Below are 14,702 nucleotides of genomic sequence, written 5' to 3'. Positions count from 1 at the left end.
GAAAAAAAACTCTGAGAAGGTGTTGGGCTATAATATGATAAGGCTGGGTGAGGAGGGGAGAAGATCTTGGGATCACAGTAGACTACAAGCGAATTATATGTGGCGTATTATGGGGTAAAGGATGATAGGGAGATGTAATAACAATAATAGTAGCTTGTATTTATAGTCTGCTTTTAGATTTGCAAAGCACTTTACAAATATTATCTCATTTTATTTCTCATAATAACCTTGGAAGGTAGCTCTATTATCATCTCCATTTTATCCATAAGGAAATTGAGGCAGACCAAAGTTAGGTGACCTGCTCAGAGTCATACAGCTACTAAGTGTATGAAGTACAGTTTCATCTCAGGTTCGCCTGACTTCAAGTCCAACACTCCATTCCCTCTGATGCCTAGCTACCTACTGGGCATAGAGTCTTCAGGCCATTACTTTGAGCCCTACTGTGGCCAGCTCCTGGGGTCTGTTCTGGAGTTAGTACAGTATAATTGAAGGAGCTCTGAAGTCAACAGATCTGGGTTTGAGTTTTAGCTCCACCACCTCCTGACCTCGGGTGAGCTACATAACTTCTCTGAGACTTGGTTTCCTCATCTGTCAAATGGAGATAAGAACACCTCTGCTAACTATTTCTTGGGGTTTTTGTAAGTGAAGTACTCTATAAGCTGTAAAAGGCTATAAAAATGTGAGCTATTCTGGGCGCAGCCACCTAAGAGAAAAGGTTCAGAGAAGAGCCACAGAAATGGTGAAAAGGTTGGAGGAAGGTTAAGGAACTGGGATTGTTTTGCCTGAACAACAAAAGATTGAGGGGCAACTTAATGACAGCCTTCAAGTCTCTAGAGGATTATTACTCAGAGGCTGATAAATAGCTATGCTCTATTACAACTGAGGGACACACAAGAGGAAACGACATTAAACTGCATCAAGTGGCTTTGTTGAGACTTATAGAAGAATTTTCCAATGATGAAACTGATAGAACAGATGATAATAAATGGCATTTATTATGCAAAAACCCACCCAGCTAAATTAAGAGAGGCTTATCACCCAGTTGGCCAAAGCTCAATGAATATTTTGGCTCCAGCAACTCTTAAAGACTATCCACAATTGGTACTAAGATCTGCTCAAGTGGGGGACTTCCAGCTATGTTACTGGAGAAAATATCCACATCAGTAAAGTTACTAATCCCTGAAGTATTGAAATATTGAAACATTTATTATTTACAATAGTAATAATAATAGTTGACATTTATGTAGTACTTTAAGGTTTACTAAGTACTTTAGAAACATTATTGACTCACTATTATATTCCCCAATCAGTTAATCCAACCCTCTTCTTTCAAGCTTCCCACACCCACCCCACTTCCCTCCCTCTCAATAAAGTACCTCATCTCATACTTTACTGAGAAAAAAAAACTGATTTTCCATAAGCTTCCTCTTCTCCCCTATTATGTCTTAAAACCCCTCAATATAATCCTCCATTTTTTTCTCTTTTACTCCAGTCTCTGATGAAGAGGTGGCTCTTCTCTTTTCCAAGGTCAACCTCTCTACCTGTTCCTTCAATCTCATTTCCAGTCTCTTTTGGAAGATTGCCACCTGCAATCATCCCCCATCTTTTGAATCTACAATCTATCCTTATATACTGGCTCTTCCCCAGTTGCCGGCAAACATCCCCAAGTCTTCCATATCCTTAAACAGCAACAACAACAACTCTGTTTTGACCCTTTCATCTCCTCAAGCTACCATTTCTATCATCCCTCCCTCCCACAGCATAACTCCTACAAAAAGCTGTCTGCACTCTTTGCTTCCAATTCCTCACATCTCCTTTTTCAACTCCTTACATTCTGGCCTTCAATTTCATTTTTCAAAAGAAACTTCTATTCTCAAAGATAAAAATGATCTCTAATTGACAAATTTAATAGCTTTTTATTAGTCCTCATCCTCCTTGACCTCTCTTGTCCATATTGACCATCCTTTCTCCCTAAATGCCCTCTACTCTCTGGATTTCATGACACGGCTTTCTCTTAGTTCTCTTCCTTCCTGTCTGGCTGCTCCTTTTCAGTCTCATAAGATCATGAGATCATAGCTTTAGAGTGGGTAGGGACCTTGGAAACCACTGAGTCCAACCCCCTAATTTCGTAGATGAGACTCAGTCACAAAGATGCGAAGTAACTTACAGAGGGTCAAGTAGTAATAGTCTGAGGCAGGTCTTCCTGTCTCCAAACTAAATTCCTTATATATACTATATATACAGTGTGTATATATATATATATATATATATATATATATATATATATATATATATATATATATATATACACATATATAAAATATATTATATAATGCCATATATATGTATCTATATATATACTAAATCATGCTGACTTTACTCTTATACACTGTCCCCCTAACTATGGCTATACCCCAAGTCCTTGTCCTGGGCTCCCTTCTCTCCTGTTCTCTACATTCTCTTGATGGACTCATCAGTTCCTATGGTTTTATCTTCTCCATAGATGATAGAGCTTCCCAGATCTCCAGATCCCATCCCATTTTCTCTCCTGAGCACATCGATAACATTTGCAATTACATGTTCTGTAGGCATTTCAAATTCAACACAACCAAAACAGAATTTGGCATGGTCAAGGCCTCCATGTTTTTCCTTACATATGACATTCCATCTCATAGAATCTTTTCATATTCCTAAGAAGCATTTCAAGCATTACTTTCTATATAAAACCTTTTCTGATTTCCCCCAACTGCTAATGTTCTCCCTCTGTAACCCCCTTATATTTAGCCTTCTGTTTATATTCATTCTGCACACACTCATATATGTATATCATGTCTGCCCCAATATAATATAAGCTGTATGAAAGTAGTAACTGTTTCTTTTCCTGTCTTTGTGTCCTCAAAGTCCAGCACAGTGCCTGGCACATGGCAGAGGCTGAAAAAATGCTTCTTAATTGATTGGTTGATTGACAATCTTGAGGCCTTTCACCACTTTTTGGTTGCCCTTCCCCAGATGCTCCACAACTTACCAAATTTGCTAATGCTATTTCCTGATTTCATGGGCAGCATCCTGCATTCCAGGTATGGGAGTCAGCCAGAGGCATAGGAATGGGAGATGGGGTGTGGTGTATTAGAGAATGGAGGAGAGGTCCATTTGGAAGGTCTATAGCAGGGGTGGAGAACCTATGGCCTTAAGGCCACATGTGGCCTTTGAAATCCATAAGTGTAATCTTTTGACTGAATTATTTCAATTCAGTCAAAAGGTCAAACTTAAGGATTTAGAAGGCCACATGTGGCCTTAAGGGCACAGGTTCCCCACCCCTGGTCTATAGAGTACAGGAAGCTAAGTAATACATAATGATATTGGAAAGATAAGTTGGGGCCAGGCTGTGAAAGGCTTTAAAAGCCAACTAGAAGAGTTTATATTTGATCTAAATGGTGATAGAGAACTACTTCCATTTATCAAGTGGGAGGGGGAGGGGTGTCACATGATCAGATCTATACTTAAAGAAAATCACCTTGAAAGCTGTATGGACTAGAGTAGGAAAAGCCTTGGGGCAGGGATCCAATTGGAAGGCCATTAAAATAGTCTAGACAAGAAATGTTACAAACCTGAACCAAGGTGGTGGCTACCTAAGTAAAGAGAAGGGGTCAGATTAGAGAGATAGTGTGGAGACAGAAACATGAAGATTTGAAAACCAGTTGGATAAGCAGGGTGAAGAGGTGAGGATAATGCCGAGTTTATAAGCCTGGGAGGCTGGAAGAATGATACTGCTTACTGCTTTCAACAGAAATAGGAAAGTTTGGTGGAGGGTTGGATTTAAGGATAGAGAAAATGAATTCTGTTTTTGACGTGTCAAGTTTAAGGTGTCTCAAAGATATTTAGTTTGAAATTCCAATAGGCAGTGGGTATTGTAGGAGGGAAATTCAAGAGAGAGCCTATAGCTTGACATATAGATCTCTGAATCATAGAAGCTGATGAGGTCACCAAGAAATAGATTTTAAAAAGAAATGAAAAGAGAACCCAGGACAGAGCCTTGGGAATATCCATAGTTGGGGCAGGAGGATAACATTTATGACAAGAAAGATCATTAGTATCATAAAAACACAAAGAGAAAGAGTATTCAAGAGGAAAGGACCAACCATGTCAAATAAAACAGTGGTAATGAAGGATGAGTGAGGGAGGATGGGGCGGGAGAAGAGCCATCAGATTTGGCAGTTAGTATTGACATCAATAACTTTGGAAGGAGTACTTTCAGTTGGGTGATGAGGTCAGACTTTTGTTGTTATTGTTCAATCATTCTTCAGTCATGTCCAACTCTTCATGACCCCATTTGAGGTTTTCTTGACAAAGACATCGGAGTGGTTTGCCATTTCCTTCTGCAGCTCATTTTACAGATGAGAAAACTGAGGCAAAAAGGGTTAAGTGACTTGCCCAGGGTCACAAAGCTAGGAAGTGTCTGAGGTCAGATCTGAACTCGAGATGGAGTTATCTTGACCCCAGGCTTGGCGCTTTATCCACTGTGCCACCTACCTGCCTTAATATGAGGTCAGGCACATAGATGGCAAAGAATTAAGGCGAGACTGAAAGGATAGGAATTGGAACAGGAATGTGCTGGTAAAGGTTTAACCACCAGTTCTCCAAAAAATAAAATATACCCATAAATAACTTTTAAATTTAATCTATATTATTGACATTTTCTCCACCACTTTCTTAAGTCTAGACAACCAACAAAACAACAAACCAAGTCCTGGTTTGTAGTCTTTGCCCATTTAACAATAAGCTTCTCTCAATCACCTTCTCTCATAAGCTGGTTCCAAGACCCTCCCTGAACTGGAAGCAACAAATATACACAAATCATGACATATGAGGATCATCTGAAGGAACTGAAGAAGAAAAGCTTTGGCATAGTGAGTAATAGCAGGACGGCCATCTTGAATCAATGGAAGGGTTGTCATTAGAAAGAGGAATGGGACTTGGACTTGTTCTCCTGGGTCCCATGCAGAGAGGCAGATTTAGGCTTCATGGAAGGAAAAAGTTTCTAATAAATTGGCTATCCAAAAGTAGCATGGAATGCCTTAAAAGGTAGTGAGTTTTCCCTCCCAAGAGGACTTTAAACAAAGGCTGGATTACTACTGATTTACACTGTCAAGGAGATCCTAGTTCAGGTACAGTTTCACTTAGATGAACTTGGAGATTCGTTGTGACTCTGAGATCAGCCCAGGCAAACTGATGCATTCTTAGACATCTGTCCAAGCTATCCCCCGTATCCACTCCCTATACATCTCTGCCCCTTAAAATTCTTAACTTTTTAAACGGCTGAACTCAGAAGGTACTTCCTCTATTCTCTTCCCCTTGGCCTCCACTTGAAATTATCTTAAATTTATATATCTGTATCCACGTACCAGGTATATTCCTTTCCACCTCACTTGCCACTCCTCTAGAATATAAACTGCTTAATACAAAGAAATGTTTCATCTTCATCTTTATATCCTCATCATCCAAAATAGTTCATTGTATATTGCAGGTTCTTAATAAACACTCTTCAGAACTGAAAATGTCAGCCAGAACCCTAACCCAGATCTTTTGATGACAATATTCCTTACACTGTACCACAGCTGCATTCATGAACATGTTTCTCTGAGTTTCATAATGTATGGTCTAGCTAGGAACAGAAAGAATGACAAGGTGAACTACCTGTCTATGTCTCTTGGCTTTGAGAATCTCTAATCCTGGGAGATGCTTCCCTGTCTGTGCCTGCAATGCTCCCTAGTGCCAGCAGAGAGCACCAAAACCTAGAGACCCAAGCCAAGACAAGGCTCTGAGCTCTGCCATTCTCCCTTTTCTCCTCCCTCTCCTCCATCGCCTCAACCTGCCTGGCCCCCACCAAATAATCACACATACATCCCTGCTCCCCTCCCCCTCCGGTCTGCCCTGGAGCTGACCCCCTGCTGGTTGCCATGGAGATATGCTGGGTAACAGGTGCCATTGACAGGAGGCTGCTCTAACGAGAATGGCCCTGCCCCTTATGAACCCCCTGAAAGGGGGTGGGGGTGGGAAATTAAGGACCTTGACTCCTGACCCTTTAGCTTCAGATCGACTACCTCCCATTTCCCAGGGGGGTCAGACTTACTCCCTAAAAAAGCAGGCCTGTGATTGCCAGCTGGGGATATAGGCCAGAAATGTGGTTCGAGGTCTTTCTGCATCTCACAGCAACATCTGCATTGTGTTCTGGCATCTCTGCTGTGGGGTTTGGGATCATAAGCTCAGGCTCTCTAACCATGCTTTGAATGTTATCTCTACATTCCCCATAGGATCCAACACAATACACGTACTCCCTGGGCCCTCAGTCAATGCTATGGTCTGTATGTGTGCTGATAACATAAGGATGGAATTTTACTTGTATGTATCAGTCATGTGTATGCGTGTGTCCATATCCAGTCTCACAAATGTGGGTGCCGGGGTGCACAAGCTGAGACCAGGAATATTTTTGTGCTTTTTAACAAAATGTTGCTGCTGTTCAGTCATGCCCTACTCTTTGTGACCTCATTTGGGGTTTTCTTGGCAAAGATCCTGGAGCTGTTTGCCATTTCTTTCTCCAGATCACTTTACGCATGAGGAAACTGAGGCAAACGGTGTTAAGTGATTTGCCCAGGGTCACACAAGTAGTAAATGTCTGAGGCCAGATTTGAACTTAGGAAGATGAGTCTTCCTGACACCAAGCCCAGCATTCTATCCTCTGAACCACCTAGCTTCCCTAACTAAATGTACTAGGACTTAAAATCAGAACTTAAGGTGTATGGATTATCTAATCAAATGTCATTATTTTACAAATGCAGAAACTGAGGCGTGTTATGACTTGCCCAAGGGAAACAGAGGCTCTGGGAGGCTGATGGGACTTTTCAGAGACGTTAAGTGAAAGAGCAGGCATTCAAGTCTAGCTGTCCTGATGCTGGGCCCTTCGGTATTTTCCACCAAACCAGTGGTTCACTGTAATCTCTAGGATCAAATCCCCTGGCATGTAAAGCCATTCACAACCTAGCCTCTTCTTACCTTTTCAGTCTTCATATACTTTAACTCCCTCTACATACTCTATCTTCCATTTTCACTTACCTACTCAATATTCCTCAAACTGGATGCTCTACCTCCTGACTGCAGGCCTCTGCATGCACTGGCTATCCTCCATGTGTGGAGTACTCCACCTTTTAGATTCCCTGGCTTTCATCGAGATGCAACTGAAATCCCGCTTTTTGCAGGATATCTTTCTTGGTCCTTGTTCCCAAACTACCTTTTAACTACCTTGTAAACATTGCAATCATTTGCTTTATCTCCCCCATTAGAATATAAGCTGTTTGCCATTAGGGAGTTTTCATTCTCTTTATTTGTATTCCCAGAGCCTAGCACTGTGCCTGGAACATAGTAAGCACTTAATAAATACTTGTGGATTGATTGATATTGCCCTCCCCTCTGAGTTTTCCTTCTTTCCATCTACTCTGTATTTACCTTGGATGTAGAAACTAGAAAGTTATTTACACGTCTGTTTCCCCCTTGAGCACACGATCCCCTTGAAGGCAAAGAGAGTGTTTTTGTCCTTCTGGTGTCCCCAGCTTACCAAAGTGCCTGGCATATAGTAAGTATTCAATAAATGTTTACTGACTGACTTTATCATATCACTTCATTTTGAACTCAAGACATTAGCCATCTTGAGTATTAACCTCATTCACCAGCCTTATCTGTGAATGACTTTTGGCTGTTTCCAAAAATGAAATGCACTTTCAGGGGATGAAGATTTGCTAGCAGGGAGGGCATTTCAAAGGACTATGCTACAAGTTTTAATGCCAATGCCTAGAACAGTTTCCTAAATGCTCCCTGAGAAATAAAAGCATTTGAAATAAGAGTATAGTTTTCCAAGGTGATGACTGTGGAAGGGACAATACTCCTTTTTTCCAGGGAGATGCATTAGTTCTGGAATTTTTTTTTAAATCACATTACTTTTAAAAATCAATCACCACTTTTTTCTAATCATACCTGTCTAAGACATCTTGGGATAGGGAAGAAGTGTCAGATGTCCACGTGGGAGAAAAAATACATATATGTGTGTGTGTGTATGTGTGTATGTATGTATGTATATATATATATATAAAAATATACGCACACATCAAAATGCCTATATGAACAGGAATGAGTGCATGAAGTTCCATAGGCTTATCTGTTTATACATGCCCATGTATGTAAACACACATACATATACATGCACACACACATATACATGCATATATATGTATGCCAAGTAACTGCCAATTTATATAACTCTGTGTGTGAATAGGTATGTAGGTATCTGGCTAGATAAGTGTGTGTATGTGTTTATTTGTGCATGCTGATGTCCCAGACTGTCAACCTGAATATATCTGTTCCATGAGAAGGAGGTGGACAGGTGGCAAATGCCCCACAATGATCTTTAGTCAAAGGATTGATTTGTCTTGTGATTCTAGCTCAAAATTATCTTGGACAAGTTACTACCTTTCTGGGTCTTATTTCCTAAATGAAGGGGCTGGACCCCTAGGGCCGCTTTCCACATCCAAATTCTATAATTTGTATACATGTATTACTGTTGTGAGAGAAATGACTCACTGAGGACCCCTACTCAAACTCTAATCAGTATTAGTCAAATCATTATGATTTTATAAGAGGTAATGATTGTTAGTAATTATTTTAATATAGTCATCTAGTAATACATATCTAGTCAATCACTTAATAATAGACATAAGAATAAACAATGTATTAATCCACACTTTGTCTAAGTCACATAGGAATATAGATTCTAATAGAGGGACCCTATAATAAGACTCAAGCTTTGATGGAATGTTCATTACTTACCAGCTATGGAGCTCACTTGCACAAGCATAAGAATGCTGACAAAGATAATCTCCACCCTGTTTTGCTCAAATTCCATGACCAAACCAAGCATGAGTGGTGGCACAGCACAGAAAGTTCCCCCCTCCCCAATATGTTCTTGGAGTGTACATAGCTTGTACCATCTCCTCCTGCCTAACCTAAAGAGGAGCCCATCCTTCTGATGACCACCTAGTCAGTAGAGATATACCTTGCTTCATCCAACTTGTGAACCAGCTGACATAAAATTTTTGCTTATTTTAGCTTATGTCTATCATTTTCAACCAATGGGATTCTGCATTTTGTATAGCTGATTTAGAATGTCTGGATAACAAATCTGGTATCAAACCCTATTAAAATAAGGGCCTAGAAGAAGGGGGCATCTCAGATCATGAGGAAGATCTGAAGTCCATTTCATTAGGGACTATGGATCCTTTAACAAAATGTCATTGTCTCATCTCCACATTAATGGCACCCCAAGATGGGACTGTGATGTATGGATCTCAACCTCTTTAGGCCAGCCCCTTCAAAGGACCCAAAAAGGAAGTGCACACCAGGTCGAATTTTCACCAATGGCTCCCCCATGGACACTGGCCCTGGGAGGTTGGATTACCCTTGCTGTCTACACCCAAATTCTCTGAGCCTGAGGTAAGTCTCTTCAAGATTAGTGAGTCTGCCTTGATTTACCCTAAATTCATTTTCTTTAGGAAGGGTCCTCAATTAAACTAAGAAGGACTGTTTGAATTTATGCCTACTCTGTCTAAATTTATAGCTCCAGAGCACTCTAAATCTATTCTTATAAAAATTATATGGCCATAATTTTACCTTTTTATACACAGGATACTATTTTTTCTCCCTCTGTTTTCTTTACTTTCATATTGTTAGTACCAGAAATTCAGCAGTGGAATTGCTAGCTCCTCATTTTCATCCAACTAGCCGCCTAGCTAATTTTAAAACTTCAAGGTTAAAATAGATTTTAAGGTTAAAAGGTTAAAATAGATTTTTTGCCTTTAAATTCCTTTAACAAGGGGTAATTAAATCATTTTTGTCATCAGTCGAGACATCTCTCAAATTGGTTGAAGGGGAAATTTTGGTGACTAACAACCGCAGTAGGGAACCCATCTAGAGGACCCTATGATCAGTCCCTTGGGGTAGGGCTTGGGGAAGTAATTCACCACTCTAGTGCTCTGACATCACTTTGAGGAAGTAATAATTCAGGCCAGACCCAAAAGCCTTTAAAGAAAGATTCCCAACCTCAACAGTAACTGTCATGGCTGTGACCACCCTGAGAGCAATCCTATTCTCCTTTGACCTGAGAAGAAGATTCATTTTTGTTTTACAGATATTAGGAAAGGAATAGGTTTTTTTCAGTTATATTTGCTTAGGATTAAGTCAGTTATTGACAATCAGAGCTAAATTTTCAGGAAGTCTTAAAAGAAAGTAAGTATAAATTTTGCTGAATAGTCACTTACAAGGGATCATTAGGCCCTAGTTGACTCATCTTGGGACCTTAGAGGTAAAGCTCAGAAATTAAGAATTGGAAGTATTGGAGAATTTGCTAAAACAAATCTGAATATTATAGTGTTAGCTGTAGGAAAGATACCCACATAGGTGGAACTCAGACGAGTAGAAGATTACCTCCCTCGAATAATAATGGAAGGGGAGTCATCTTTAGTGTCTTCAGCTGGAGAACTTCTCAGCTGGAATAAGCTGAAAGGTGGGTCCCTCAGGAATCTAGTCCAATTCTTTCAGGAGAAGTTTCTCCGAAGAGTGCCACTCCTGGTTGGGGATAACCACAGGAGAGGTGAAGTCGGGCATGAAAGGAGAAATGCATCCTACAGGATCCCCATTAGGACAAGGGTGGACTCCTTGTCGGGGGACGACTAAAGAAAGAGCATTTAAGCTGTGTAAAGTTTGGTTTGAAAATACAAAGAGCTTAGGGAATTGTTTTGGTCAAAGTATGGAACTTTTGATTACTTTAGAAAGTTATGGAATTTTATTGAATAACCTCCCCAAATCAGCTTAGAATAAAGAAACTACTAATATTACTAAATTCTTCATCATTCTCAGTTCTTCTTCCTGTGATTTTACTTTGGCAAAAAATCTAGAGAAACAGAACTTTAACCAGCTCTTCTATCTATTCAGGATTTGCTCAAAATACAAAGTCCACTTTAAATGGGTGAACCCAATTGTCAAAATAGACTAAAGCAATCTGTATTGTTACTAAATTACATGTTCTATTGATAAGATTCTAAAAGCATTAACATAATTAGGAAATAAAAGAATTATCTTAGGCTGATAGCAGGACCCCAGCTCAACATAAGTTCCGTACTTAATAGAGGAGATGGGTAAGATCTTGACTTCAAAATCTTTTAGAAAAAAATTCAGAAGTTCAGGCCTGATTTAATGTTGTGTCTTGTTACATGTTTCATGTGTGTCTATTTGAAATTAAGTTTAGAAACAGTGGGTTCTTTACTTCAGAATGAAAGAGACCTTATACAATTAGGGAAATCATTAAAAGAATGGGAAGTATGTGTCTTTTTTGTCTGTTCTGTTCAGGCTTTACGCTAACCCATAGCTAACAGGTGTTTTACCTATGCCTTTTCTTTTGGTGTGATCAACCAAAAGAAACAAGCTGTTAAAAATATTACATTTTTTTGAAAAGGCTTAAAAAAGAACAAATCTCTCTTTTTCTCTATTTCTGACACCAGCCATGTTGGAGTTTGCTAAGATGAAAGATGGATATAGAAATTAATTGAAAACTAAGATACAAAAAAAAGGAAACTGGAAACCAAATTTGTGAGAAAGGAATAATCGAATTTCTTTCATTTCTAAATTACAATTTAGATATCTTTATATAAATATTTTGATGAGCTTATGGGGTACTATATCAAACTGTAGAGTTTAGTGATAACAAGAGTAACAAAAATTCACAGATCAGTTATTCCTTAAAAGAGACCTTTAAAATGACTAGAGATTGATTTAAAGTTGAAGTTTGGATTTTAAGAACTGTCTTATTAGTCATGGTATATGCTCAGGAGATATTCAGTGAAACAGGAATTCAGAAGAGTATTAAAATAAGAAAAAAACTTAGGGAATAGTATAGGTGAATTTAGAATAAAACTATTGTGAGCTTAAATAGTTTCACAACTCGGAATTTAAAAAGGAAACACGTTTGCTAAGCCTGAAGAAGAATCTCTAAGTCTGAAGTTTTGGGGTATCAATCTGTGAAACTGGTTTTAATTTTACTGTAGCATAAAGGCATACTTAAAAACTTGACTTAAAGTTGGCATAAGTTTATCATGAGAAGGAATTTTATTACTAAAAGGCAGGACAAGGAAATTTTAGACCATCTTCAGAAAAGAATAAAAGAGGGCAAAGTTGGAGTTTATTTACCCTTCTGTTGTTATACTGCTTTTAAACAACCAACCTGAGCAAGTCCTGATTAGGACTCCCAATTGAAGGTGAATCCCAAAGTGCTCCCAGAAAAAGGAGAAACTTGTTCTGAAATAGGAAAGCAACTGAAGGTAAGTGAAGTCTAATGATACTACTGCAGTTTAAGTCCACTGTTTAGGTAAACCAAAACACAGTAAAATTGTGTTGAAATTAATTGGTTAAAATAAGTTCAAATTTTATAAATAAGGTGATAGTAACTTAGGGAAAGAATTATTGAAAATAGAATTGAACAAGAATATAAAAATATAAATATGTAAAGTGCATGCACACCTAATAGAGGGTGCTCAGATTAGAAAAGATTAAAATGAGTATATGGCTCATAAAGCTATAAAATACTAAAATTTTGAGAGGTAAAAGAACTTCCAAATTATTTAAAAAATAAATGGACTTAGTTTTGAGTGATTTGAAAGGAAATAGAGAAAAAGAGTTATACCCTGAGCCCTTCAGAAAAGTATGATCTCTTATCAGATAGTTTTCCAGTGGTGCAATTCCCACTACATTCCTATGTCATAGTTGGGCTTTGGCCGATCCCCTTGGGTATTGCTAAAATAGCTGGATGAATGCCTTTCCAGCATAAAAGAAGTTAACTTTGAGGAGATCATTTCTTCTGCAAAGTCATCTTGCTTACTGAAATCTGTCACATCCTACATTGAGGAACTTTTTGTCCTGAGCGAGTTGTTTTGGGGTCCATTTGCCTATAACTTACAAAAAACTATGGAATTGCAACTAATTGCCCTTAAAGAAATTGGTATGAACTGTGCATTTGTAACCACTAAAGAAACAAAAAGAGGTTTACTAGAGGAATTAAGTAAATTGAAGAAAGAAAGAGTAGTGTTGCATAAGGAAATGAGAAAAGTTAAGGATCAGTAATAGATGGGTAAAAAAAGTTGGAGATTGTTTGCCCCGATAGTGTAAATTCAAGGTTTGAAAATAAAAGGTTTTGGAGTTTTGAAAGGGGGATTTCAGAGAGGGTCTTAATCCCACTGAAATAAAAAAGATGTAGGAATTTTCTTAATGCCTTTGATTGTTGCTGCATGTCTTCCTTCCACAAACAATATAAGACTGCAAAATAAGTTTCATAAAATGCATGTTAATTAATTGATTGAGAAAGGATTATCTCTTTGCTCTGGTTTAAATAGTCATGCTAAAGAATTAGTAACTTGGAAAATTTAAAGGAATTGGTTTGACTCTGGGGAACTCAAAGAAACAAAGAAGCAGTAATAGGAAGCTGGGAGTGTCACCATGGATTTTTTTGAATATAAGCCAACTAAAAATAATGGAACCTTGTGCAAAGTGAAGTTTAGTAATTGCCACTGGTCATTCTAAATCAAAATTTATTGGGTTGAAAATATTGTAATGGTAGTAAATTAAAGAATCTAATCAATCCTTGCACGTACACCTATCTCCCAGGATTGTTGGAAGAAACACATAGCTGTGAAATACTTAACATAGTACCTGACTTGTGTAAAGGATGAGCACTGTAATGTTCAGACTTTGTAGGAATACAACTGAAAAAATGCTATGGCATTTATAGGTACTTTTTCAAATTGGCATGGAATGTTAGCAAAATTAGGAAATTATACACTAAACATTCTAAACTTTTACTAAAAACAGGCTGAAGCAACATTCTAGACATAGAAGAAGCCTGGTACATTCTAGGCACTACATAAACTACTATGATTATTAGCATGAAAAAATGCCAAGGGTAGTAAGATAAATGACTTTCTATGAATTCATAAGTTTGAAAGGTATATAACTAAATTATTGTTACCTGATGAGGGATGTTTTAGAGCTAAGAGAAACTGAGAATGCAAGTTTCTTCTTCTTTTCAATCTGAATGCTATTACATTATAAATAAATTTGTTTTATGATTATTGGAATATATTTTGTTTTTAAAAAAACCTAGACAATAATAATAATAAAATAAATGACCTACTGTTGGGAGAAAAACATGGTAAAATTGTCTTAGAAGATCTCTAATCAGTATTAGTTCATTTTGATTTTATAAGGAATAATGATTGTTAGTAATTATTTTAATATATCCATCTAGTAATACATATCTAGTCAATCACCTAATAATAGATATAAGAATAAAGAATGTATTAATCCACACTTCATCTGAGTCACACAGGAATATAGATTCTAATAGAAGGGCCCTATAATAGGCCTCAAACTTTAATGTAATGTTCATTACTTGTTTACCAGCTATGGAACTCACTTGCACAAGTATAAGAATGCTGACAAAGATAATCTCCATCCTGTTTTGCTCAAATTCCATGACCAAACCAAACATGGGTAGTGACATGGTACAGAAAATCCTGCCCTCCCACCCCACATATGTTCTTGGAGTGTACATA

At 38.1% G+C, this 14,702-nt stretch overlaps 1 protein-coding gene across 1 annotated transcript in view; it reads left to right on the top strand.

Annotated features, from left to right (window-relative positions):
- Positions 1-9,519: 9,519 nt before the first annotated feature.
- CADM3 (cell adhesion molecule 3) overlaps positions 9,520-14,702 on the top strand; it is a 54,458-nt gene continuing 49,275 nt past the window's right edge. The window contains exon 1 of the mRNA XM_036755040.1: positions 9,520-9,537. The gene's annotated coding sequence lies outside the window, so the exon portion shown is untranslated. The remainder of the gene's footprint in view (positions 9,538-14,702) is intronic.

The sequence above is a fragment of the Trichosurus vulpecula genome, chromosome 4 (genome assembly GCF_011100635.1).
Source record: "Trichosurus vulpecula isolate mTriVul1 chromosome 4, mTriVul1.pri, whole genome shotgun sequence".
Taxonomy (NCBI): domain Eukaryota; kingdom Metazoa; phylum Chordata; class Mammalia; order Diprotodontia; family Phalangeridae; genus Trichosurus; species Trichosurus vulpecula.
This window is presented reverse-complemented; position numbering and strand designations above follow the sequence as displayed.